Source organism: Melospiza melodia, unplaced genomic scaffold (genome assembly GCF_035770615.1).
Source record: "Melospiza melodia melodia isolate bMelMel2 unplaced genomic scaffold, bMelMel2.pri scaffold_54, whole genome shotgun sequence".
In the NCBI taxonomy this organism is placed as follows: domain Eukaryota; kingdom Metazoa; phylum Chordata; class Aves; order Passeriformes; family Passerellidae; genus Melospiza; species Melospiza melodia.
Window position 1 is genome coordinate 3,491,037 of NW_026948798.1, and position 23,446 is coordinate 3,514,482.

The window sequence follows — 23,446 nt, forward strand, 5'->3', positions numbered from 1 at the left end:
TTTCTGGGGAAGGCTTCTATTACCCTGCTGCTGGCATGCCTCAGTGTATTGGGGAAAGGAAGCATCTCACCACCCGTGCTGCCATTGTGCTGGCAGCAGGGTGCAGGCCTGTGGGAATGCAGAGCCTGTGTCATGGGTTTGGCCTCGGCCGTTGGGCTCAGGAAGTTCCTGGGCCGGGCCCACTGCGTGGCCTCCTTATGTTTCTGGGAATTCTGGTTCCTCCTACCGGTCCTGGTCCCCCTTTGTGGGCCAGTTTTGGGGTTCCTGGTCCAGCATGGGCCAGGGCCCCCAGGGCCTTTCCTTCTCTGGCACTGCTCTGCTCGGCTGCTGCTCTTTTGCTTTTCGATCAAAAAAAAATAAATTTTAAATTAAATAAAAAAGATTGAAAATAGCGGGCAGCAGCTCTAAAGCACTGAAGCATTGAAGGGCCAGAAAGGACATTCCAAAAGTTGTTCAAATTGTTTGAAATTGTTGTAAGACTGTCAATGGTTTTTTGATAGCTATTGATGGGACTTTTGCAGCAAGTTTGTTTTCAGGACCAAAAAGGACTCTCAGATGTCCAAAAGAAACAACTTCAGATGATGGACTGTTCCTGAAACTCAGCTGCATGGACTTGAATTCTCTTTGCATTGTTTTTGCATTTTTCTAGATTGTAGGATTGTTTTAGTGATTTGTTAGTATTGTATATTTTACAGGTGAAGGAATTTCCTGTTCATTTCACATCAGCATTTTTCTTTTAATTTATACAATTTAGAAAGGTGAGATGTCGCAGACATTTTTTCAGAGAAATCCTTTCTTTCAGATTTCTGCATCTTCTGGAAGGCAGAGGCCTCAGAAGAGAATGTAAACAATTGTTATCAGCTGCTGTGGAATGTAATAGGATGCACCTATTTTGATTGGTGATTGGTTCATGTTCCCATGTTTATAATAAAGGGCCAATCACAAGTGCAAGCTAGGGACAGAGTCCCTGGACACAACTTTGTTATAGATTCTTTCTTTCTATTCTTAGCTTAGCAAGCATCTGCAAACTTCTCTCTTTTTTCTATTTAGTATAGTTATAATGTATTATATATCATATATCAATAAATCCAGCCTTCTGATCAAGAAACAAGATTCTCGTCTTTCTCTCACCATGGAGACCTTCAACAGGTCCCTGTAATACCAGAGTGTCCTCATGGAGCTGCCAACAACATCCCCCCTCTGCAGCCCTGGCCTCTCCCCCAGCTCACACAGGTGCCCCATCCTTGCAGGCACAGACACGGCAGCACTGGCTCAGGAGCCCCTGTTTGCATTGCACAGAGCAAGGGGAGCACCCCCATGTTGTTGCTGTGGGGACATTAACCTGAGGGAGCACAAATGCCATCTGCCCCTGGGGCCAGCAAGGGCTGGGGGACACCAGGGAAGCCACTCAGTTTTGTCCTGGCCTCTGCACAAATTTATTCATTTTGCCCTATTACAGCCACCTGATGGAGGTCTTCAGGGTGAGAGAAGTGGACGAGAATCTTGGTTCATGATCAGAAGGCTGGATTCATTGGTATATGATATATAATACATTTTTACTATACTAAAAGGAATAAAGGGAGAAGTTGCAGAGGCTTGCTAAGCTAAGAATAGCATAGAAAAGAAAGAATAACAAAGTTCTGTGTCCAGCAGAAAGCAAGGACAAACTCTCCTGTGAGTGGTCAGCAAATCCAAACACTCACAGAAGCCCAATCACCGCTGCACCTGTTGCATTCCACACCAGCCGATAACAATTGTTTACATTCTTCTTCTTCTGGGGCCTCAGCTTCCCAGAAGATGAACAAATCCCAAAGAAAGGATTTCTATGAAAAAATGTCTGCAACATCTCACCTTTCTAAATTGTATAAATTAAAAAGAAAAATGCTGATGTGAAATGAACAGGAAATTTCTTCACCTGTAAAATATACAATACTAACAAATCACTAAAACAATCCTACAATCTAAGAAAATGCAAAAAACAATGCAAAGAAAATTCAAGTCCAAGCAGCTGAGTTTCCGGAACAGTCCATGAGCTGAAGTTGTTTCTTTTGGACAAATCTGAGAGTAGATTTTGGTCTTGAAACAGACTTGCTGCAAAAGTCCCGTCAATAGTTATCAAAAACCATTGACAGTCAAAACACAATTTCACACAATTTCAAACAATTTGAACAATTTTTAGAATGTCCTATTCTGGCCCTTCAATGCTTCAGTGCTTCAGAGCTGCTGCACACTATTTTCAACCTTTTTTATTTAATTTTAAGGGTTTTTTTTAATTTTATTTTTTGTTAATTGAAAAGGAAAAGAGCATCAGCTGAGCAGAGCAGTGCCAGAGAAGGAAAGCCCTGGGGGCCCTGGCCCATGATGGACCAGGAACCCCAAAACTGGCCCACAAAGGGGGGCCAGGACCGGTAGGAGAAATCACAACTCCCAGAAACATCAGGCCAAGTGATGGCCCTAGCCCAGAAACTACCTGAACCCAACAGACCACGCCAAACCCATGACACAGGCTCTGCATTCCCACAGTACAATGGCAGCATGGGTGGTGACACGCTTCCTTTTCCCAATACCACTGAGGCATGCCAGCAGCAGGGAAATAAAAGCCTTCCCCAGAAATGCCATCTGGGGTCTGGAGATGTTTCTTTCCCACAGCAAATCAGCTATGGTCTCCTCCATCTGTGCCCTCTCCCCTGCAATGCAAATGCATCGGGTATGTCTCTCATCTGCCCCATGGCTTCGCCCCCACCTCCTCCGGGCTGGGGACCAAAGGCAGAGCTTTTGGGACCCACCTGCCCCCCGCCACTAGGGCATAAGGGAGGCGGCAGAGATGGCAGCCTCCATGGGACAATCCCTGAAAAAACACCCCCCAACCCGCCGAGAATGCTGATCTTGAAAGCAGGCAGACGCACTGCCCCTGCCCCCAGCTGTCGCGCACCCCCTGCTCCATGGAAGGAGAGACCAGCCACCGGGGCCGCTGCTACAGAGGCAACCTGTCCGGAATGGTCCGAGCTCAAACAAACAGCCGTTTCCAGGGCAGTCTCTGACGCCGACACAGAGGACAGAGTCTCCGACAGCGGCAGAACTGCTGGGGCAGCCCCGGGACAACCCGGGGAGGGAATCACACTGGGTGTAGTAGCGGCCGCGGGCTGCTCCGAGGGTCCCGCGGGTTTGGTGCTGTCTCCAGCACCATCCTGAACAGGGACCGTCTTGGCTTGAGGCGGCGGGGAGGCCAGTGGAAACGGCGGGGGGGCCGGAGGGGCTGGAGAGAACTCCTCCTGCGCTGAGCCAGAAGCTGGAGACGCGTCGTCGTCGCCTAGCAACTCAGCAGGCACAGGAAGCGCTGTTTCTGCATTCTCAGACGCAGGCGGGGAAGCTGGTAAGGCCGTGGGCGGGACTGCCTGGAGAGGTGGAGACGGGATCGCCCGGAGTGGCGGCCGCGCCGGCGGGGCGGGTCTTGGAGGCGGACGCGGGGTGACAGGGGCGGGGGGGCCTCAGGGACCGGTGCCACACCCATCTCTGAGCGGGGGAGGGTCCAAGAGGCCGGCTGTGGCAGGCCTGTCCACTCCCATCCCCCCTGCGAGGGAGAAGAGGGGAAAGAGAAGGTTCCATCTGCGCACGCTCCGGAAAAAGAGTAAAAAAACTTCTTCGCATGGCGAAGTTTCGCCCCCCCCCCCCCCCCCCCCCCCCCCCCCGCCGCGAAGCAGGGGGGGCTGGGAAGCAGAATCTCATCCCCCACCGGGTCTTCTCCCGCTGAATTTGGGGAGAACGGAACCAACCCGTAGCAGTTAGAAATCCATGGAAAAACAGCTGCTCTCCGTTTCAAAACTGGGAAGAGCTTTCTAAATGCTGGGTAGACAGGAGGGAAGTCGCACTCCTGACCCCAAACGAATCGGAAAATGGAGTCCATGCACTCCCACACGAAAACATCCAAGGCGTATAGCACATCAGTAAAGAACCGAAAAAGCTTTGCCCATCAAAAGAATTTAAAGAGATCTGGTTTTTGACAAAAAAAATCCATCTTCTCTACACCATTTTTGCCAGAGGGCAATAATTTTCTCCTCTGAAGGAGAAAAACGAACCACTTTCTCCAAGGAGTGTGTCCCCCATATAAACAGCAACAATATTCTCAGCAGCTTGCTCTGGCCAGCTCTGCAGGTATGCTGCTCTTGTCTACCATTTTTCCTGAAGGTTTTCCAGAAGAAGGTTCTCTTTGTGGTCAGCCTTGGCTGTGACCTCTGTCCAAATCAGGATCTTCAGTTCTTCAGCTCCTGGCTTGAATCCACTTCTGTGGTCACTTCAAAGCCACCATCAAATGCTACACAGACAGGATTTTACCCAGTGCAGCAATTTTGTTCCTCTGGTCTTATCAAATTAATTTTTGTTCTGACACGAGGGGTCACCAAATATTACAGCCACCTGATGAAGGTCTTCAGGGTGAGAGAAGTGGATGAGAATCTTGTTTCTTGATCGGAAGGCTGGATTTATTGATATATGATATATAATACATTTTTACTATACTAAAAGGAATAAAGAGAGAAGTTGCAGAGGCTGGCTAAGCTAAGAATAGCATAGAAAAGAAAGAATAACAAAGTTCTGTGTCCAGCAGAAAGCAAGGACAAACTCTCCTGTGAGTGGTCAGCAAATCCAAACACTCACAGAAGACCAATCACCGTTGCACCTGTTTCATTCCACACCAGCCGATAACCATTGTTTACATTCTTCTTCTGGGGCCTCAGCTTCCCAGAAGATGAACAAATCCCAAAGAAAGGATTTCTATGAAAAAATGTCTGCGACATTGCCCACCCCTGTTCCCTCCCTTGTACACAGCCCATCCCTGTTTGCCCTTTCCTCTCTGGCCCCACTCCCCATTGCAAGTCCTGACTTGGCACCATGGGAACGTCCCTTGGCGAGCCAGATCATCCTACAAGTGCTGCAGGAATTGTCTGCAGGCTCCTGCAGTGCCTGGTGCTGCTCCCTTGCCAGAGGCACCCCAGCCCAGGGGGGCACATCTGGGCTGCTGTGTCTGGCTCTGGGGCTCCCTGTTCTGGGCAGTGAGGAGGAGCTGCAGAGGCTCTGCAGGACTGACAGGATGGGCTTTGGGTCTGGCAGAAGAAGCTGAGGGACCTGGGCTGCTGGAGCTCCTGAAGAGGAGGCCCAGGGCTCCTCCTGCAACTGCTCCAAGGGTTCTTTCAGAGAATCCCAGAATCAGCAAGGGTGGAACAGGCCATGGAGATCATCAAGTCCAGCCTGTGCCTTGACACCGCCTTGTCTCCCCTGAGCCTCCTCCAGGATAAACAACCCCAGCTCCCTCAGCCACTCCTCACAGGACTTGCGCTGCAAACCCCTCCCCAGCCTTGTTCCTCTTCTTTGGACATGCTCCAGCCCCTCCATGTCCTTCCTAAATTGGGGGCCCCAGCAAAGAGCACTTGAGGTGCTGCCCAAGCAGTGCTGAGCACAGGGGAAGAATCCCTGCCCTGCTCCTGCTGGCCACACCATTCCTGAGCCAGGCCAGGAGCCACTGGCCTGCTTGGCCACCTGGGCACACTGCTGGTTCATGTCCAGCCTGCTGTCCATCACTCCCTGCAGGTCCCTTTCTGCCTGGCTGCTCTCCAGCCACTCTGTCCCCAGCCTGTAGTGCTGCAGGGGTTATTGTGGCCAACATGCAGGGCCCAGCACTTGGACTTGTAAAACCTCAGCTTGTTGGATTTGGGCCCTGGATCCAGCCTGTCCAGGGCCCTCTGCAGAGCCCCCCTACCCTCCAGCAGATCCACACTCACACCCATCTTGGTGTCATCTGCAGATTTGCTGATGCTGGACTCAGTCCCCTCATGCAGATCATCAGTACAGACATTGGAATCCACGCTGGCTGGCTCTGATCCCTCGGCCATCCTGTGGGTGCCCTGTGATGGCACTCAGGGTGATCTGTTCCATAACCTTGCCGGGCACCCAGGTCAGGCTGACAGGCCTGGAGTTCCCCAGCTCCTCCTTCCAGCCCTTCATGGGGATGGGCTCACATTGGCACCTCCAGTCCTCTGGGAGCTCCCTGCTGAGCCAGGACTGATGGTAAATGATGGAGAGCAACTTGGGGAGCTCATCCACAGCTCCCTCATCCCCCTAGGATGAATCCCATCCAATCCCATACACCTGTGAGAATCTGAGTGGCTCAGCAGGTCACCAACTGCTTTCTCCTGGATTACAGGGGCTGTTCTGCTCCCTGTGCCCATTTACCAGCTCAGAACACTTGTCCTGCGGACAGCCTGTCCTAATATTGAAAATTGAAAGAAACAAGATGTTAAGTAGCTCTGCCTTCTCCTTATCTTTAGTTACTATATTCCCCACTGCATCCAATAAAGAGTAGAGGTTCTCCTTATCCCATGTTTGGCTATTAATTTAATTGTGGAAACATTGTCTATTTTTTTTTTTCCACAGAAGTGGTCAGGTTAAACTCTAATTGAGCTTTCACCTCTCAACTTTTTTTTCTGCACAGCTTTACAACATCCTTAAACATTTCCTAAGCTGCTTGACCTTCTGTCCAAAGTTGATGCACCTCTTGTTACCCTTGATTTGCCACAAAATGTCCACGCCCAGCCAGGCCAGTCATTTTCCTCACTAGCTCATCTTTTGCCACACTGGGACAGCCTGCTCCTTCCCCCTTACAATTACTTTCGTGAAATGTGTCCATCCTTCCTGGACCCCTTTGTTTCTAAGGGATGTTTCCTTAAAAAAAATCAGTGCCTGATTCATTACTCCCCAAATCTGCATCCTAAATAGGCCAAAGTCTGCCCTTCCTAATTCCAGTGTAGAAGTTTTGTTGCTGCCCCTCCTTCTTTCACAGAACATTGAAAACTTGATTATTTCATGGTCACTGTGCCCCAGGCAGCCTCCGAGCCCCACATCTGCCACCAGCCCTTCTCTGTTTGTGAACAGCAGCAGACAGAGCTTTCCTTGGCAGTGGGAGTGTTACCAAAAATTCAGTAAAATAGAAAACTGCCTAACACCAATGCAGCATTAAAAAGCAGCATTATTTATTCAGGGGGATGCACAGGGGACAGCTCCTCCCAAAGCCCTGCAGGCTGAGTAAAGGAAAGTTTCTGTTTATATTCTGTATTTTGCATACATATTCATTAATTGTCCCAGATTAAATATATATCTGATAATAATTTTCCCCAAATCATTAATGTATTTCCCCTCCCCTGTTCTCCTGGGGGTCTCTGTTGGTGCTTGGTGGTCGTGGACCCCAGTGTTCCCGTGGGCCTGGCTGAGTTGGCAGGACACTGAGGCTGCTGAACTTCCAGTTCCCCTTCTCACACAATGGGCATTGTGTGGTTTCCACAGGCCTGGGGTTGTGGAGAACAAGCTCCAGGTGTCAGCTCACCTGGTGGAGACAATTGATCATCTGGTAACATGAGGTCACAGAGTGGGCTGTGACATCACAGAGCAGACTGTGACATCCCAGAGGGGCTGTGTGACAGAGAATGGTCTGTGACATCACAGAGAAGGTTGCGACATCACAGGGCAGAGGTCTGACATCACAGTGCATACAATGACATCACAGACTCTGGTATGACATTAGAGAGCAGCTCTGTGACATCAGAGAGGGGTCTGTGACATCACAGAGAAGGCTGTGACATCACAGAGCAGGCTGTGACATCACAGAACAGGCTGTAACGTCACAGAGGGGCTGTGCGAAATCCCAGCAGGGCTGTGTCAGGTCACTAGGTTGGTCACTCCACCCCAGCTCCCCCTCACAGTTTCTCCCAACAAGTCCAATGCTGTTAATGCCCAGCAGGGTCCCTGTCCCCTGGGATCCCCCCAGCCCACCTGGAGCCACAGCCTCCACCAAAGGATGTTCCGCAGGATCCACCCCAGAGCCTGACATGGGGACAAGGAGCCATGGCTGTGTGACCAGGACATCAAGGACGGGGATTATCCAGGTCACTGTGGCCTGGGTTGGGTTGCCTAGGGCAGGAAAGATGTCTGGCAGCTGGAGCAGGGTCTGGGAAGGGCCTCCAAGGTGGGGCTGGAGCCCCTGGGCTGTGAGCAGAGGCTGAGGGAACTGGGCTGGTCCAGCTTGGAGCAGGGAAAGCTGAGGGGCTCCTCATCCCAGCCTGGCAGTGCCAGCCAGGAGGGGATGGAGAACACAGAGCCAGGCTCTTCACAGGGGGCTGGGGGGAGACAAAAGCCAATGGGTGGGAGGGGAGAGAGGGGAGATCCACCAGGGCATTAGGAGATAAAATGAGTCAGGCTGCTTTCAGAATTTCCTCAACACCAAGAGCAGCCTGAGCCCCTTTCTCCATCCACCACTGACAGCTTTGCAAATCAGGAATTGTTGGAGCCGTTTTCCCCACACTCCAGAAGGAGCATCCTGATACAAGAACTTAATTGTGTTTATACCTATCACAAAACGCCGTTTGTCTGAAATTAATTTTAGTATGGAAATCACTTGTGGATATTGAGCATCAGATGCTGCTGGGACATTGCACATAGCTCAGGGAAGAGGGTGATTGTTATTAAATTGTGTCCTGCTCAACCATGGTCTGTTGGCCATGAAGTGAAACTTTCTGTGCCTCTGAGTCTCACAAGCTCCTGACCCTCAAAGGACACAAACCTGATGAGTTGTGGTTCCCATTCCAATGGTGGCATTTGGACCTCCCTCCATAGTCAGAGCAGAGCTCCCTTGTCCCAGAAAGTCCCTGGCAATGCAGGGATGAAGGAAACAGGACAGGCTGTGGGGATCAGGGGCAGGGCACAGCCAGGGATTTGGAGCCTGGTTGTGAGCCCAGGGCAGGACCCGGCCCTTGGCCTTGGTGAACCTCATCCAGCTGTCCTGGGCCCATGGATGGCTCCAGCCTGGCCAGATCCCTCTGCAGAGCTTCCTGCCCTCCAGCACAGCCACACTGCCACCCAGCTTGGGCTCACCTGAGAACTGACTGAGGGTGCCCTCGATGGCCTCATCCAGATCATCCATAAAGAGTTTTAACTGACCGGGCCCCAATACTGAGTCCTGGAGACACCCCTGGATGTGACTCCATTCCTCAGCTGCTCTGAGTGCCAGGGGTTGGATGAGGGAAATGGTGGGGAGGAGGTAGAGACAAAGTGTGATTGATTGTCAGCCATGAAGGGTCTTGATTTTCATATCTGTTCAAAATGCATGAGGAGGTGCTGGGGGTCAATATCAATTGGACATTGCTGATATCAATCTATGAACAGGAAAAGAAAAGAGGAAAAAAATTCTCTCTGCATTTTTTTAAATGCAGTATATTCACTTTAAATAAGCTTCTGAAATCTGTCTAATTAGCCCAAGAACACTTGAAGACTTAGATTATTCCCAAGGGCTTTCCTTGTTCAGGTGTGTTTGAAAAAATGTTTTCTAGCCTTTTACATTGAATTTCTGAATGGAAGAGCTCTAGAAAAAAGTGGCCTCTGGAGAAATAAAATTCATCAGCAACCCCCAAGTGGCTGAGGATTCATCCCCATCAGAGCAGCAATGAACAGAAATGGGCACAGCTTTGTGGCTGCCCCAGCTCTGCGATGGGCCCTGGGCCTGGAGCAGGAGCAGCTCTTGAGGGCCCCAAGGCTGGGGCTCTTGTGCTGCCCTGAGTAGATGGGATGGCAGCAGGGGCTGCAGAGCTCTCAGCACCTCAGCCCGAGGAGAGCAGGGCAGCCAGGGAGCCTCCTTTGGCCTTGGCCAAGCACCTTCCCCCATGGCTGGGGCTGAGTCCTGAGCAGCTGCAGCTGCTGCTGTGCCCTTGCCAGGGGCTGAGGCCATGGGGCAGTGCCCAGAGCAGCCTGGCCTGAGCAGAGCTTTGGGGCCAGAGCTGGCTGGGCTGGGGAGAGGCCCTTGGTGCTGCCCAGAGCTCAGGGCAGCTGGCAGAGCTTGCAGGGAGCTGGGCTGGGCTCAGAGAGCCTGGCCCAGAAACCATCAGTGTCCATCTCAGCCTGGCTGAGTGTGCAGGGGCAGGACTCAGGGCAGGCCTTGTGGGGCAGGGCCAGCGCCTGTGCAAGGCATTGCAAACAGGCAAGTGGCCCAGAGAGGAGGCTGCTCTGTGCCCTTGGTGGCATGGACAGAGCAGGGAGGGGGCCCAGGACATTTGTCAGCACCAGCCTCTGTGCCCAACCCTTGGCAGCCCTGGCTGCTGAGCCCAGCTTTAGCCTGGGCTGAGTTTGGCTGTGGCCCAGCTCCATCCTCCTGTGGGGCTCAGGGCCTGTTCCCGGCCATGGCCGGCCCTGGCTGCCTCCCTGCTGGCCCAGAGGCCAGCAGAACCCAGGGCAGGGCTATCTGTGCCGCCCCACAGGTGCCACAGGCTCTGCAGGAGCTGGCAGAGGCTGCCCAGCAGGGAGGCCATGGGGCACAGAGCCCCAAGGCTGCTGTGGTCACCACAGCACAGGGGCCGTTCCCAGCCGCAATGCTCCTGGCCTGGGCTGGGCCTGCACAGGGGCTGGGCCACCATGGCTGGGCCAGCACAGGGCCACAAAGGGGCCACACAGCCGCTGCCAGGGCTGACAGCAAGGCCAGGCACACACAAGGAATTGCTGAGCATGGCCTGCGCTGGCCAGGCCTGACTGTGCCAAACGCAGAGCTCAGCTGCCCTTGGGGACTGCAGGAACACTCCAGAGCCCAAAGAGCTTCCATGGCTGTGCTGGAGACCAAGGCTGCAGGAGGGAAATGCAGGGCTGCTGCGGGATGGGGAGGGCATTGAATTCCAGCACACACCTCAGCTCTCTGATGATCCCAGCATCATGCTGGGCCCTGTTTCAGACTGGAGCAGAGCAGATGTTGATGGGACAGGAGCCCTGTGGGGCTGTCAGGGACCTGCAAATGGCAAGGTGCTCTGCTCTCCCTCACGTGCTCTTGGAGAGATCCAATCCCAGCTGGGAACCTCAGGGCACAAGTGGCACTGCCTGTTCATGGGCACACAACTGATGTTTGCCTGGAAAGGGGCACAGGTTTTAATACCTGTTAGTTTCATAATATAGAAGCAAATCTTTATTATCTGCATCATGTGAGTACTCTTAAGGAGTGGCAACATTTTCCCACCAGAAACGGGGATTTCCTGGAAGTGTACTGATGGCAGGAGAAGAAGTACTGATCTTCCTATCTACTTGTGTCACCAATAATCAGTGTATTATTTAATCTCTCTTTTTTCCATCAAGTGCTTCCATCTCTCCTGGTTAAATGGCCATGTCTAAGGACATCTCTTCACTAGATCAGCTGGATATTTGTTCTTCCCATTGGTCCCAGATTTCCTCCACCAGATGCTCTCTGGTTATTCAAGTGCCTCTCAACTGACTGGTTTCATGCTTTGAGTTTCAGGGAGTTGCCCAAACTTTCTGAAGTTTAAATAAATATCACATAAGGCGACGTCTTAATTGTCTTTATATCTATCACAGAATTACCTTTTCTTATATCTATGTGTAAAACTGTTCCTGCATAGGAATCCTTTGGAGATGGTTGACATGTCAGATGCTGCTGGGACATCCCAGAGAGCTGAGGGAAGAGCTGTGATGGTTATTAAACGGTTCAAATGTTCAACTTGTGTTTGTTGGCCAGAAACCTTTCTGTGCCTCTGAGTGTCACCAGTCCCTGAGCCCAAAGGACACAAATCTGATGAGTTGTGGTTTGCACTGCAGGGGCTGCACTTGGACCTTGGCTCTGCACAGGAGAGCTCTTCATTCCCTTTCTCTCTTTTCCTCCCTCGGGGCATGGAGGGAGCTCCTGACTTCAGTGTGTGACTCGTGTGTGCAAAGAGCAAATCTGGGCAAAATCGGGGCAGGGAGGGTTTGGGGGGACATTGGGATCTGTGCTGGGCACAGAAGGTGTTTTCCATTGCTCTGAGACTGTCTGCTGTGGAAAGTGGATTTAATATCCAGCAGACGAATGACTTTTGCATTTGATAGAGCCGTGCCTTGCCCTGGGTTTGTTGGCTGACAAGAAATGAACATCCCTCTGTGTCTCGGGCAGCTCCTTCTCCAAGGAAAGCAGGTGGGAATTGGACCCAAGGAGCTGAAAGCTGCAGGTGCAGCCTGGGCTGGAGGGAGCTCAGATTTGCACAAGGCTGCTCTGAGTGCCAGGGCTTGGATGGGGGAATGGTGGGGTGGGGGTAGGGACAGAGTCTGATTGATTGTCAGCCATGGAGGGTCTTGATTTTCATATCTATTCAAACTGCACGAGGAGGTACTTGGATTCAATGTCAATTTGAGACTACACATATTGATTTATGAACAGGAAAAAAACCTAAGCAGGACCTAAAAAAACTTTTCTCATTATCTTTTTATATAGAATATATTCCATTTGAACACAGTACTAAATGTGTCAAATTAACCACAGATGATTTGAAAACTGAAATCAAATTATTCCCAGAGGTTTGGCTTGTTAAGGTGTTCTGAATGTTAATGAGCCCTGGGACACTGAATTCCTGCACTCAAGAGCTGAAGGCTGAACAAGCCTCTGCAGCAGTGAAATCCAGCAGCAGCCTCCAAGGTGCTGAGGATGTCAGCAGCCCCCACTGAGGCCATCCCTGCCCAGAGACCGTGAGGGAATGGGCAGACAAGGAGAGCGTCCCTGGGGCTGGGCCAGCACAACTCAGAGGCAGCAGCGGCTCCAGCTGGGAAATGGAGTGTGGAATGTGGCTGGGAAAGCCCTGCCTGGGCTGTGCCAAGCAGGACAGACAAGCCCTGACTGCCATCCCCCAAACAACTCTCCCAAGGAGACATTTAAAAGGAATTGTAATTCTTTCCATGCTCTGAGTTGGACTCACTGGAGAAATACCAACAGGAGATTCTCAGGAGCTTAAAACAACAAAACAGCTTTTACTGGTAACTTTAAAAAATCAGAGAAACTTTGGCAAAAGGTTTAATATGACATTCAGTCAACACAAACACTTCTCAAAGCATTAACTTGGCCCCTTCACCTTCACAAATTCTAAGCCTGTTCAATTTGAAGTTACTCCAAATTGGCAAGAAGAAGGAATTAGAAGATGAAAAAGAAAACACAGAAGGAGAGAAAGAAATAAAAGAAAATACAGAGGAGCACACACACAGCTACCAACTCCTGTTGATTCCAGAACTGTGCAGATGGAAATTCCAAGAGGAGGTATGGTCAAGATGTGTGCTTGCCTTGTGGTCAGCCCTCAGTTCCATTTGGTCACCCTGGGCCCTTCCCCCAGGTGGGGCTTGGGCTCATTTGGTCCCTCAGGAGCTGGGCTGGGGCTGCAGAGGTGGCTGTGGAGCATTGCCTGTGCTGTGCCAGGGACTGGCAGACACTGCTGGGCTGGGATGGAGGCTCTGGGGTTGTTAGCATTCAAAAACACATAATCACGGGGTATTATATGTGGTGCTTTTTATTAAGAGCTCTGGGAATCGGGGTATATTCAACCCAAATCTGATTCTGACCATACATCCAAAATGATCATGTTTTATACTCTATTGTTACATAAGTTTCATGTTAATTATTAAACTTACATTGTTCTATTGTATACATAAATTTAGCCCCTCTCTGAATTTCCAACATAGTTTCTCATTATTCTTCCTATGGTTATATAATAATTATATTTAATTACTAAACAATCACCACATCTAACAATTATATAATTTATCATTCTGCTTACGCAGGTGCAGTTGATCTGGGAAAGCACAAAGCCTAACATTTTAGATTCTATCTTTAACTTTTTCCAGGTCTCCACTATCAGGGGGATTGGGGTTCCAGGGCAGGGCAGTGCTAGAGTTCCAGAGCAGGGCAAGGCTGGACCTGCCCCTTCCTCCCCACACATGAAATGTTTTGAGCCAACAATCTCCTCCAGTCTGTCACAACAAACAATTTTGGAGGTGGAACACAATTGTGTCCATGGGCACCTGGATGAGAAGGACAGTTGTTTTCCATAGGAAGGAACGGACAGAGCCACAGTGTTTGGAAGGCAGGTGAGAGCCTCACTGGGCCAAGGCCAGCCAGACTTGTCAGGAATGGCAGATTTTATCTGGGAATATTCTTTGGATATAGGGCATTTTGGAGGTGTAAACCCAGTCTTGGCCAGGGGCACCTGGACCAATTGAGAGTGACTGAGTCTACACTGGGGGCAACTGGGATTGACTGGGACCATGCTGGGGGAGACTGGGATCAGAGTGGATTGTGGAGAGCATTATTAATAATTGGTTAGCTGAGAAAGGCCACACTGATATAATGCCACTGGTTAAACTGAAGGAGAAAAGTCAGCAGTCAGCAAGCTAAAAGGAAGAGTCAGCAGCGACCTTGCTGCAACATGAGGATAGGGAGTTGAGATTAGTCCTGAATATATCCTAAGAATATGTAGAAAGTATCAAAAGTAGAACCATAGGAATGTAGAAGTAGGCGTAGGTGCTGATATGCAAGCTGACCAATCCTGAGCTCAACTTTTGCAATATGTATGAAGCTCATTATTAACTGTATTTAACCCGCCGTACTGATCAATAAAATTGAGCCTGTGATGATCAAACTGATGTCCTGGTTCCCTTCCGTCGACAAATGGTGGAGAATGCGGGCATAACCGAATCTCTGCCCTTTTTCTCGGATTAAAAGAAAAAGGGATTACGCCACGGTCCGGAAGTTGGGTTTGGGTCCCAGCAGCCGGGACGGTGCCGGAATTTGAAGCACCCTTAAGGTTCACAACTGTGACTTAAGCCAATACGTGTCCGCCGGAGCCTGGAGAGCTGCAACAGCGCGCGCTGATTAATAGGTATGGATAGGCAAGCGGCATATGATTTATTTACCGCCTATTTAGAGCGGCGTGGGATAAAAGGGATAGATTTAAAAAAGGAGTTACCAGGGTTATTAGCTTATGGCCATGCTAAGGGTATCTTTTCTAATCCTCATACAGTTCATGAGTTATCAGAGTGGAGAAAGTTTGGGGAAATATTGTGGGATACAGTACTAGATGATGATAAGACAGCAAAGAAATTCGGGAAGTTATGGCGGGTGGTGTATAACACGTTACTTCAGCAGGTCTCTGAGAGAAAGGCAGCAGAAAGGGCAACAGAAGCTCATAAGAGGAATATAGAGTATGGTCGTGAGGACGATCCCCTGGCACCCTCTGTAACTAAGGTACTTATGCCTAAGAGTCCCCAGCAAAGTGGTGTGGAGGATTTCTCTATAGGCGCAGTGGAACCGTCTGCACCTTTTCTGTCAGAGGGGGAGGGCGAGTCGGATGGTGGGGGTAGGAGCAAGCCAGCTTTGCCTCCGCCACCAGCTTCAGGCGGGTCGGATGGTGGAGGTAGGGGCAAGCCAGCTTCGCCTCCGCCGCCAGCCTTGCCTCCGCCGCTACCCCTCAGTGAGCCGGCTCAGGTTACAGCTTCAGTGGGGGGGTCACCTTCCCCGCCCGAGCCGGCTCCAGCGGGGGGGCGGATTGCCCCCCGCAGGCCGGCTCCGCGTGAGTCGGCTCCGGTTTCACTGTCAGCTCCAGCGGGGGAGGGGGGGCTCCCGCTTCCCCCGCGCGAGCCAGCCTCTGCTTCACTGCCCCCCCCGCGCGAAACCTCGGTGTCTGCACCAAAGCGCCGGCAGCATAGCACCCTTAAAGGGCCAGATCCCATCCCAGGGGCACACCGTGATCCATGGGGGGAGATGGCTAAACAGAGGAGGGAAGCTTGGGCTGCTTTGGCGAAAGAAGTAATGCAAATGGGGGATGGTGAGGCGGTGGAAATAGCTTCTAGTCTTGCATGTCCAGTTACATACACACCACAGTATGATGCACAGGGGAACCTTACGCATAATATAGCAGAATATACTCCCTTAGATTGGAAGCTGTTAACTCAGCTACGTTCTACGGTTAGTCAGTTTGGAGTAAAAAGTGAGCCTGTTAAGCAAATGTTAGATTATCTTTTTAATACTCAGGTTTTATGTCCTAATGATTTAAGAGGAATAGTTCGGTTGATATTTACTCATCATCAGCAGTTATTGTTTAATGCACATGACCCATTACATGGAGTAACAGTAAAGGAGCTGATGGGCTTAGAGGCATTTTTACGTACAGAGGCACAGATGATATCGGGAGAAGATAAACTTAGAGAGTCTATGTGGTTAGTGCGTGCTGCAATAGACATGGTTAAAGAGCCAGGAGGGTTAACGGCTTATATGGGCATTAAACAAGGTAGAGAAGCATAATTTGGAAATTTTATCGATAGAACAGCTACTGCTATAGATCGGGCTGGTGTTGCAGGGCGCTATTGAAGCTGGTGTGCTTTGCAAAATAGCAATCCAGCAACCCAAAGAGTGTTAGCTACTTTAGGGGCAAATTGGACTATTGAGGAAGCATTAGAGTGAATGGCATTAATGCCAACAGCTTCACAGGCATTTATAGCAGAAGCCTTAAAGGAATGAGGATTAGGGTTGCAAAAGCATAGTCTACTCAAAATCAAGTGTTAGCTGCTCTTGCTCCTCTCCAAAGCGGCTCACTGGCAGTCACGTAAAGAGGCTCGAGACCATTCATCAAGTGTTACCGATGCGGCAATGAGGGACAGACACAAGTTACTGCCGTGACATCGCTGCTACCTCCTGTCTGCAACCCGCAACAACACGGAGCCTCGGCTTGGACTTATCAGCAGCAGTAGACATCACACTAATGACGAACCGGCCTGAGAGGATACCCACTGGAGTAAAGGGTCCTCTTATATTAAATGGACAAACATGTGGAGCATTATTGCTGGGACGTTCCTCTATAACTATGTTGGGATTATTTGTTTTGCCTGGTGTTATCGATGCGGACTTTACAGGGGAAATACAAATTAGGGCTTACACCCTTTATCCTCCGATTAAAATTACAAAAGGACAACGCATTGCACAATTGGTACCACTGTCACAAATGACATCAGGAATACAATCATTTACTGGGCAAGCACGGGATGAAAAAGGTTTTGGCTCTACTGGTGTTACACTTTTAACTGTGGATTTACAAAATAGACCAAAACAAAAAGTTGAAATTACCTATGGGCATCAAAGCATAACCCTTTATGGATTATTGGATACAGGAGCAGATACTAGCATCATTTCTCCAGAAGCATGGCCACAACATTGGCCTCTATTTCCCTCATCAAACATGCTCACAGGAGTGGGAGGATTTACATTGGCAAGCAGGTCGCCGTCTTTGTCTGTGTGCATTGAGAATCAACAAATATCTGCTGTGTTTTCAATTGTTCAACTGCCTCCTACAGTTTCCTGTTTAATTGGAAGGGACATTTTAACACAATTGGGAGTGGTGTTAACTAATCAGCACCCTTTGGGGTAATTGCCATTGCTTGGACTTTCCCCATTCCACTCACCTGGAAAACGGATACACCGGTGATGGTTAAGCCATGGCCATTAAAAGGGGAGAGTCTTATGCATGCCCATGAATTGGTACAGGAACAATATGCAAAAGGGCACCTAAGACTGTCCACAAGCCCTTGGAATACACCTATTTTTGTAATCAAAAAGAAATCAGGGAAATATCGTTTGATACATGATTTGAGGGCTGTAAATGACCAAATGGAACCAATGGGGGCCTTACAGCCTGGTCTTCCAAATCCAGCTATGATCCCAGAACACTGGCCACTTTTAATTATTGACCTAAAGGATTGTTTTTTCACTATTGGCCTGCATCCTGATGACATGAAGAGATTTGCTTTTACTTTACCAGCAATAAATCGTGGGGAACCAGATAAAAGATTTGAATGGACATCTCTTCCGCAGGGCATGCGCAACTCTCCCACTTTATGTCAGCTTTATGTTGATGCAGCATTACAGCCACTACGTCGTAAATGGCCAGCAACTATAATATATCATTACATGGACGATATTTTGTTTGCACAGCAACAGCCATTCTCCTCTTTACAGATTAACACCATTAAAAATACTCTTGCTGCATATTCACTTGTTATTGCTGCAGAGAAAATTCAGACTACAAAGCCCTGGAAATATTTGGGATGGACTTTGACGGATCAAATAGTGATACCACAAAAATTGGAATTACAATTGGACATTAAAACTCCACATGATGCACAGAAGTTGCTGGGAGACTTACAGTGGCTGAAGCCTATTGTGGGAATACCAAATCACTTATTAGAAGCCCTACGACCTTTGTTAAAAGGTGTGGACCCTACTACTCCTGTACACCTGACAAAGGAGCATCATCTTGCCTTGCAGCAAATTAGTAACTGTGTACAGCAAGGGTATGTGTCTCGTCGACAACTCGACCACCCCATTGACCTTACTATTTGGAATAGCCCTTGCCACTTGCTTGGTGCTCTCTCTCAGTTGCAAAAGAAAACGGGGGAGATACGGGTGTTGGAATGGTTGTCACCACCACTACAGCATAAGAAAACAATATCTTCAAAAATTGAACAATTGGCTGCATTAATCAAAAAGGGGCGTCTCAGAATTCTTGAAGTGGATGGTAGAGAACCTGCTACTATTAGATTGCCTATGGAAAAAGAAACCTTGGACTGGTACTTGATAAATTCAAAGAATTTACAAGAAGCATTATTGATGTCACCTGCTAAAGTAGAGACTAGTAAATTAGTGCCTAGAGTTTTGCAATGGATGACAGAATGGAACTGGATTACTCGACCTTTAAGAGAAGAAAACCCCATAGAAGGAGCTATTACAGTTTTTACAGATGCAGGAAAGAAATCAAGGCGTGCTGCTGTTACCTGGCAAGAAAAAGGACAATGGAAGCATCAACTCCTCACAGCAGACCCTGCAGATAGCTTACAAACTTTGGAATTGTTAGCAGTAGTATGGGCGATGTCCAACTTACAGGAGCCTTTAAATGTGGTCACAGACTCTATGTATGTTGCAGGAGTAGTCAAACGAATAGAGGAAGCAGCAATTAAGGAAGTGAATAATAAACGATTGTATGAGTTACTGATACAGTTAAGGAAAGCTTTACAGGAAAGAGCAAACGGTACCCTTAAGCAGTATATTGAAAAACATCAAGATTTGACAGATCCACAAGCATGTTTGGCTAAGGTTTTGTATGTGATTAATCATTTATGCATTTTTGGGGAAGATGATACCCCCCCTGCAATGAAACATCATCCAAGGTCAGGTCAGGAAAATACTAAGGAAACAGAGGTCTGGATTAAGTATAAGAACCCAAGTACAGGATTATGGGAAAAACCTGCAAAAGTATTATATTGGGGTCGGGGGTATCTTTGTGTTTCCTCACCTACAGGGCCTTTGTGGGTGCCTGCTAAGTGGACTAAACCTGTTTTTGATGCAGTCTCTGGTGGATCGCCTTACGGAGGAAGACAAGGAGCGACTGGGGAAGAAACTGCTTCTAGTCCTACAACCGCTACTGTTTCAATTGAAGGGGTACTCGGAAGCGGTGGACAGAGCACTGACACATCACTACCGGACGGCCCAGGAGTTGATTGGTTTTATTGACTCATTATCAACTTTTCACTTAACAGATCCAGCGAAACTACATTGCCTTGACTGTCACAATCCACATTGTGCTGCCTGGATAGCTCTACATTGTGGGGGTTGTAAAAGAACTTTTTGGATAGAACAATCATTATTACGGGATTTGTGGTGTCATACTTGTGAACACGAGCATACGTGGGGAAAAAGCTGGCAAGATGAATTGTGGAGACAAACGGGGCAAAACGCATATATAGCTTTAAATCTTTATGAGTCTCCTGAACAGAAGGTTCTTGCTTATTATCGATGGGAAATACAATGTATTGTAAATAGAATTAAGGTTCAAAGTAAATCACGTATAGTTTCTATAAGGTGTAGGAAATTAGTGCCTTTAACACAGCATTCAGTTGTAGGACCCTTCCAAGGGGATCCTGATAGAGCATTAGATTGCTGCATTGATAAGTTGCAAAAATTAAGTTTGAAAGGGACAGGACCAGTGAAATTAGGAGCAGCAAGATTGAAGACAGATAAGAAAAAGAAGGCAAAAAAGGGAACGGTCTCATTTGAATAGGGGTATCAGTGATTGCTAATTAATTTTCTATGATTAGAACAATTTTACTGTTGTGGGACCCTCGGGAGGATATAGTTGTTGAGGAGGATAACGAACAAGAACTACGATTACGAAATAAGATACACCTTGTGTTAAAGAAAGACCTTGAGCTGTTAGCCTCATATAGTAAAAAGGCTGAAGAGGCTTTGCGATCACCACCATTGAATTGGTTGCTTTGGGTTGAAGATACACAATTTTATACTGGTCCTTACTTACATTCGCTTCCTGGTTATGTTTGCAAAAAGGATAAAGATAAATGCTATGCATGGGTAGCTTTGCATTGTGCAGATTGTAATCAGGTTTATTGGTATTCACAGAAGTCATTGGGATGTTTATGGTGTACATCTTGTTTTGGAAAGTGGATTCGAAATCATATCTGGGTTAGAGCTCTTGAACAAAGTACTGGCCTGCCAGGACGGACAGGATTACAGCTCTTTGAGAGTGCAGAACAAGTGGTTATAGCATATCTTAGGTGGAAGTTACAGGAAAACCTTAGAATATTTGAAATTACTAGAGCCTCATGTATCATAGCAGCTCGCTGCAAAGCTGATTTGCCTTCAAACTTACCTCGTGCTATACTTGTGAGCAAGGATGCTGATTTAGAATTAGATCAGTATATTCAAGAATTGACTCAGCCTTACAATAGACAATCTAGCAAACCAGGGAAAAGACAGCGAAGAAAGGAAAAACAACGTAAGCAGAGGGAAGAAAAGGAGAAGCAAAGCAAGCAGAAAGAAAAATGAGGTTTGTTTTTGTAATACTGCTCAATGCTGTAGCAAGTGAAGCAGTAGGAGTAACACACTTTAGTCAACCAAGGGAAAATTTATGGGTAACGCTTGCTAATCAAACTAACCAATCATCACTTTGTCTTAGTCTTGGAGGAGTCACTAACCCATTTCGAACATGCCTGGTGGGACTTCCGGTGTGGTCTCCGGGAGAATTTTGCAGTTTGATAAACAATCAAACCTTATGTATGTCTAACATGTCAAACATCACATTGCCAGTGCAACAGGGGTATACTGCAGGTCAGAGTGATGGCTATCGTCAATGCTTACTAATCCAATCACTTAACACCTCTTTGCATTCTCCTCCTGAAGAATTGGATCTTTTTGGAAGTACAAATGCCAGCATATCTAACACTACAGCTGGTGGATGGTTTAGCTTCAAACTTTCGGATGCTAAGAATTTAAACCAACCTAAAGAAACATGGGCCACCCTAGATTCATCCCTGAATGTGAGTGAATTCTCTCCACAGCATTACAGTCAATGTAACGGCACAAATATCACAGCACCAATGAAATTACCCACAGGAATATTTTTGATTTGTGGAGACAGGGCATGGAATGGTATACCAGCTAAACCACAGGGTGGACCCTGTTTTTTGGGAAAATTGTCACTGTTTCATCCTAATGTGTCCTTGCTAATGCAGCTGAGTCAAAATTCAAACAGGAGAAAACGTAGCATACATGACTTAGACTGCAGCAAGATAGGAGATCCACGGTTTTGGGGCACATTCAAACAGGTGGTGGTTTCACCTATCTATCTTACCAGGAGGATCTGCCAATAAAGCTATGAATTTAGCAAAACAACTAGGATGCTGGGCAAAGAATGAGCTGAACAAGACATCACAAATTCTAGACATGCTAACTGCAGATGTGCAAAGTGTTAACCATGCTGTTTTGCAAAATAGAGCTGCTGTAGATTTTTTGTTCTTAGCACAAGGGCATGGATGTGAAGAGTTCGAGGGAATGTGTTGCATGAATCTGTCTGATCATTCAGTGTCCATTCACACTAAGATAAAAGAGTTACAACAGGGACTTCACAAACTTAAGGAAGAAGACAGTTTAGGAATTGACGAATGGCTTAAAGGCCTGGGACTCGGACCGTGGCTGAGGAACCTTGTGATCTATGCTATAGGATTGCTGGGTGTAATTTTACTGTTTTTGCTTATTTTGCCTTGTATCTTTAACTGTATCCAAAACATGGTCAGCCGTACAATAGCAAAAACATGGCAAACTAATCTCCTTGCACAAGAAGAAAACGGGGGAAATGTGGAGAGTATTATTAATAATTGGTTAGCTGAGAAAGGCCACACTGATATAATGCCACTGGTTAAACTGAAGGAGAAAAGTCAGCAGTCAGCAAGCTAAAAGGAAGAGTCAGCAGCGACCTTGCTGCAACATGAGGATAGGGAGTTGAGATTAGTCCTGAATACATCCTAAGTATATGTAGAAAGTATCAAAAGTAGAACCATAGGAATGTAGAAGTAGGCGTAGGTGCTGATATGCAAGCTGACCAATCCTGAGCTCAACTTTTGCAATATGTATGAAGCTCATTATTAACTGTATTTAACCCGCCGTACTGATCAATAAAATTGAGCCTGTGATGATCAAAATAATGTCCTGGTTCCCTTCCGTCGACAGTGGATTCATACTGGGATAATACTTGGAGTGACTGGGTCTGTGCTAGAGGCCACTGAGAGGAACTGGGGTCAGATTGGGAGCAACTGGAACCAAGCTGGGAGCAACTGGGATCATCATGGCATCAGAGTAGGATCATACTGGGAGTGACTGGGTGGGTCTTAGAGGCAACTGGGTGTGATTGGGATCACACTGGGAGAAAATGGGACCATGCTGGGGACAAATGGGATCATACTGGGAGCAACTGGAATCACACTGAGGGTGACTGGGACCCGTCTGGAATCATACTGGAAGTGACTGGGAGCAGGCTGAGGGCAACTGGGACCATGTTGGGGCAATTGGGATATACAGGAAGTGACTGGAATTGTGCTGGAGGTGACTGGGAGTGACTATGGGCAACTGGAATCATGGTGGAAGCTACTGGGAGCAACTGGGAGTGAGTGGAAGCACACGGGGTGACTGGGATATACTGGGAGAGACCAGGAGTGACTGAGATCCGAGAGGAGCCATAAAGGAAGTTGCTGGAATAATACTGGGAGTATCTGGGAGTGAGTGGAAGCACACTGGGAGTGACTGGAATCATACTGGGAGTGACTGGAATCATACTGGGTGATTTGAAGTGACTGGAACCATACTGCGGGCAAGTGGCACCGTACTGAGAATGATGGGGTTCATACTGGAATCATAGTGGGAAGGACTGGAGCCGTACTGGGAGTGCCTGGAATTATAGTAGAGGTGAATGGGAACACTTGGGATCATACCAGGATCACACCTGGGAGTGACCAGAATGACACTGGGATCATACTGAGTGTAACTGGAAGAGACTGGGAGCATCCTGGGGCTGACTGGGAGCCACAGGGCCCGTGCTGGGAGTGACCTGGGGGGAACTGGGGGAACTGGCCCAGCTGGGGCTCAGGGTTGTTCTCCCCCAGGGCTGCCCTGGGTCCTGCTGCTGTCCCTGGCCCCACAGAGCCGAGGGACAGGGGACAGCTGAGGGACAGGAGACAGGGGCAGGGACATGGAGAGGTAGAAGGGAGTGCCAGGGGGTCCTTGAGC

The 23,446-nt window shown here is 48.4% G+C and overlaps 1 pseudogene; it reads right to left on the reverse strand.

Moving 5' to 3' along the window:
• The window catches only part of LOC134413841 (olfactory receptor 14A16-like), a 66,996-nt pseudogene that overhangs the window by 17,132 nt on the left and 26,418 nt on the right, over positions 1-23,446 (reverse strand).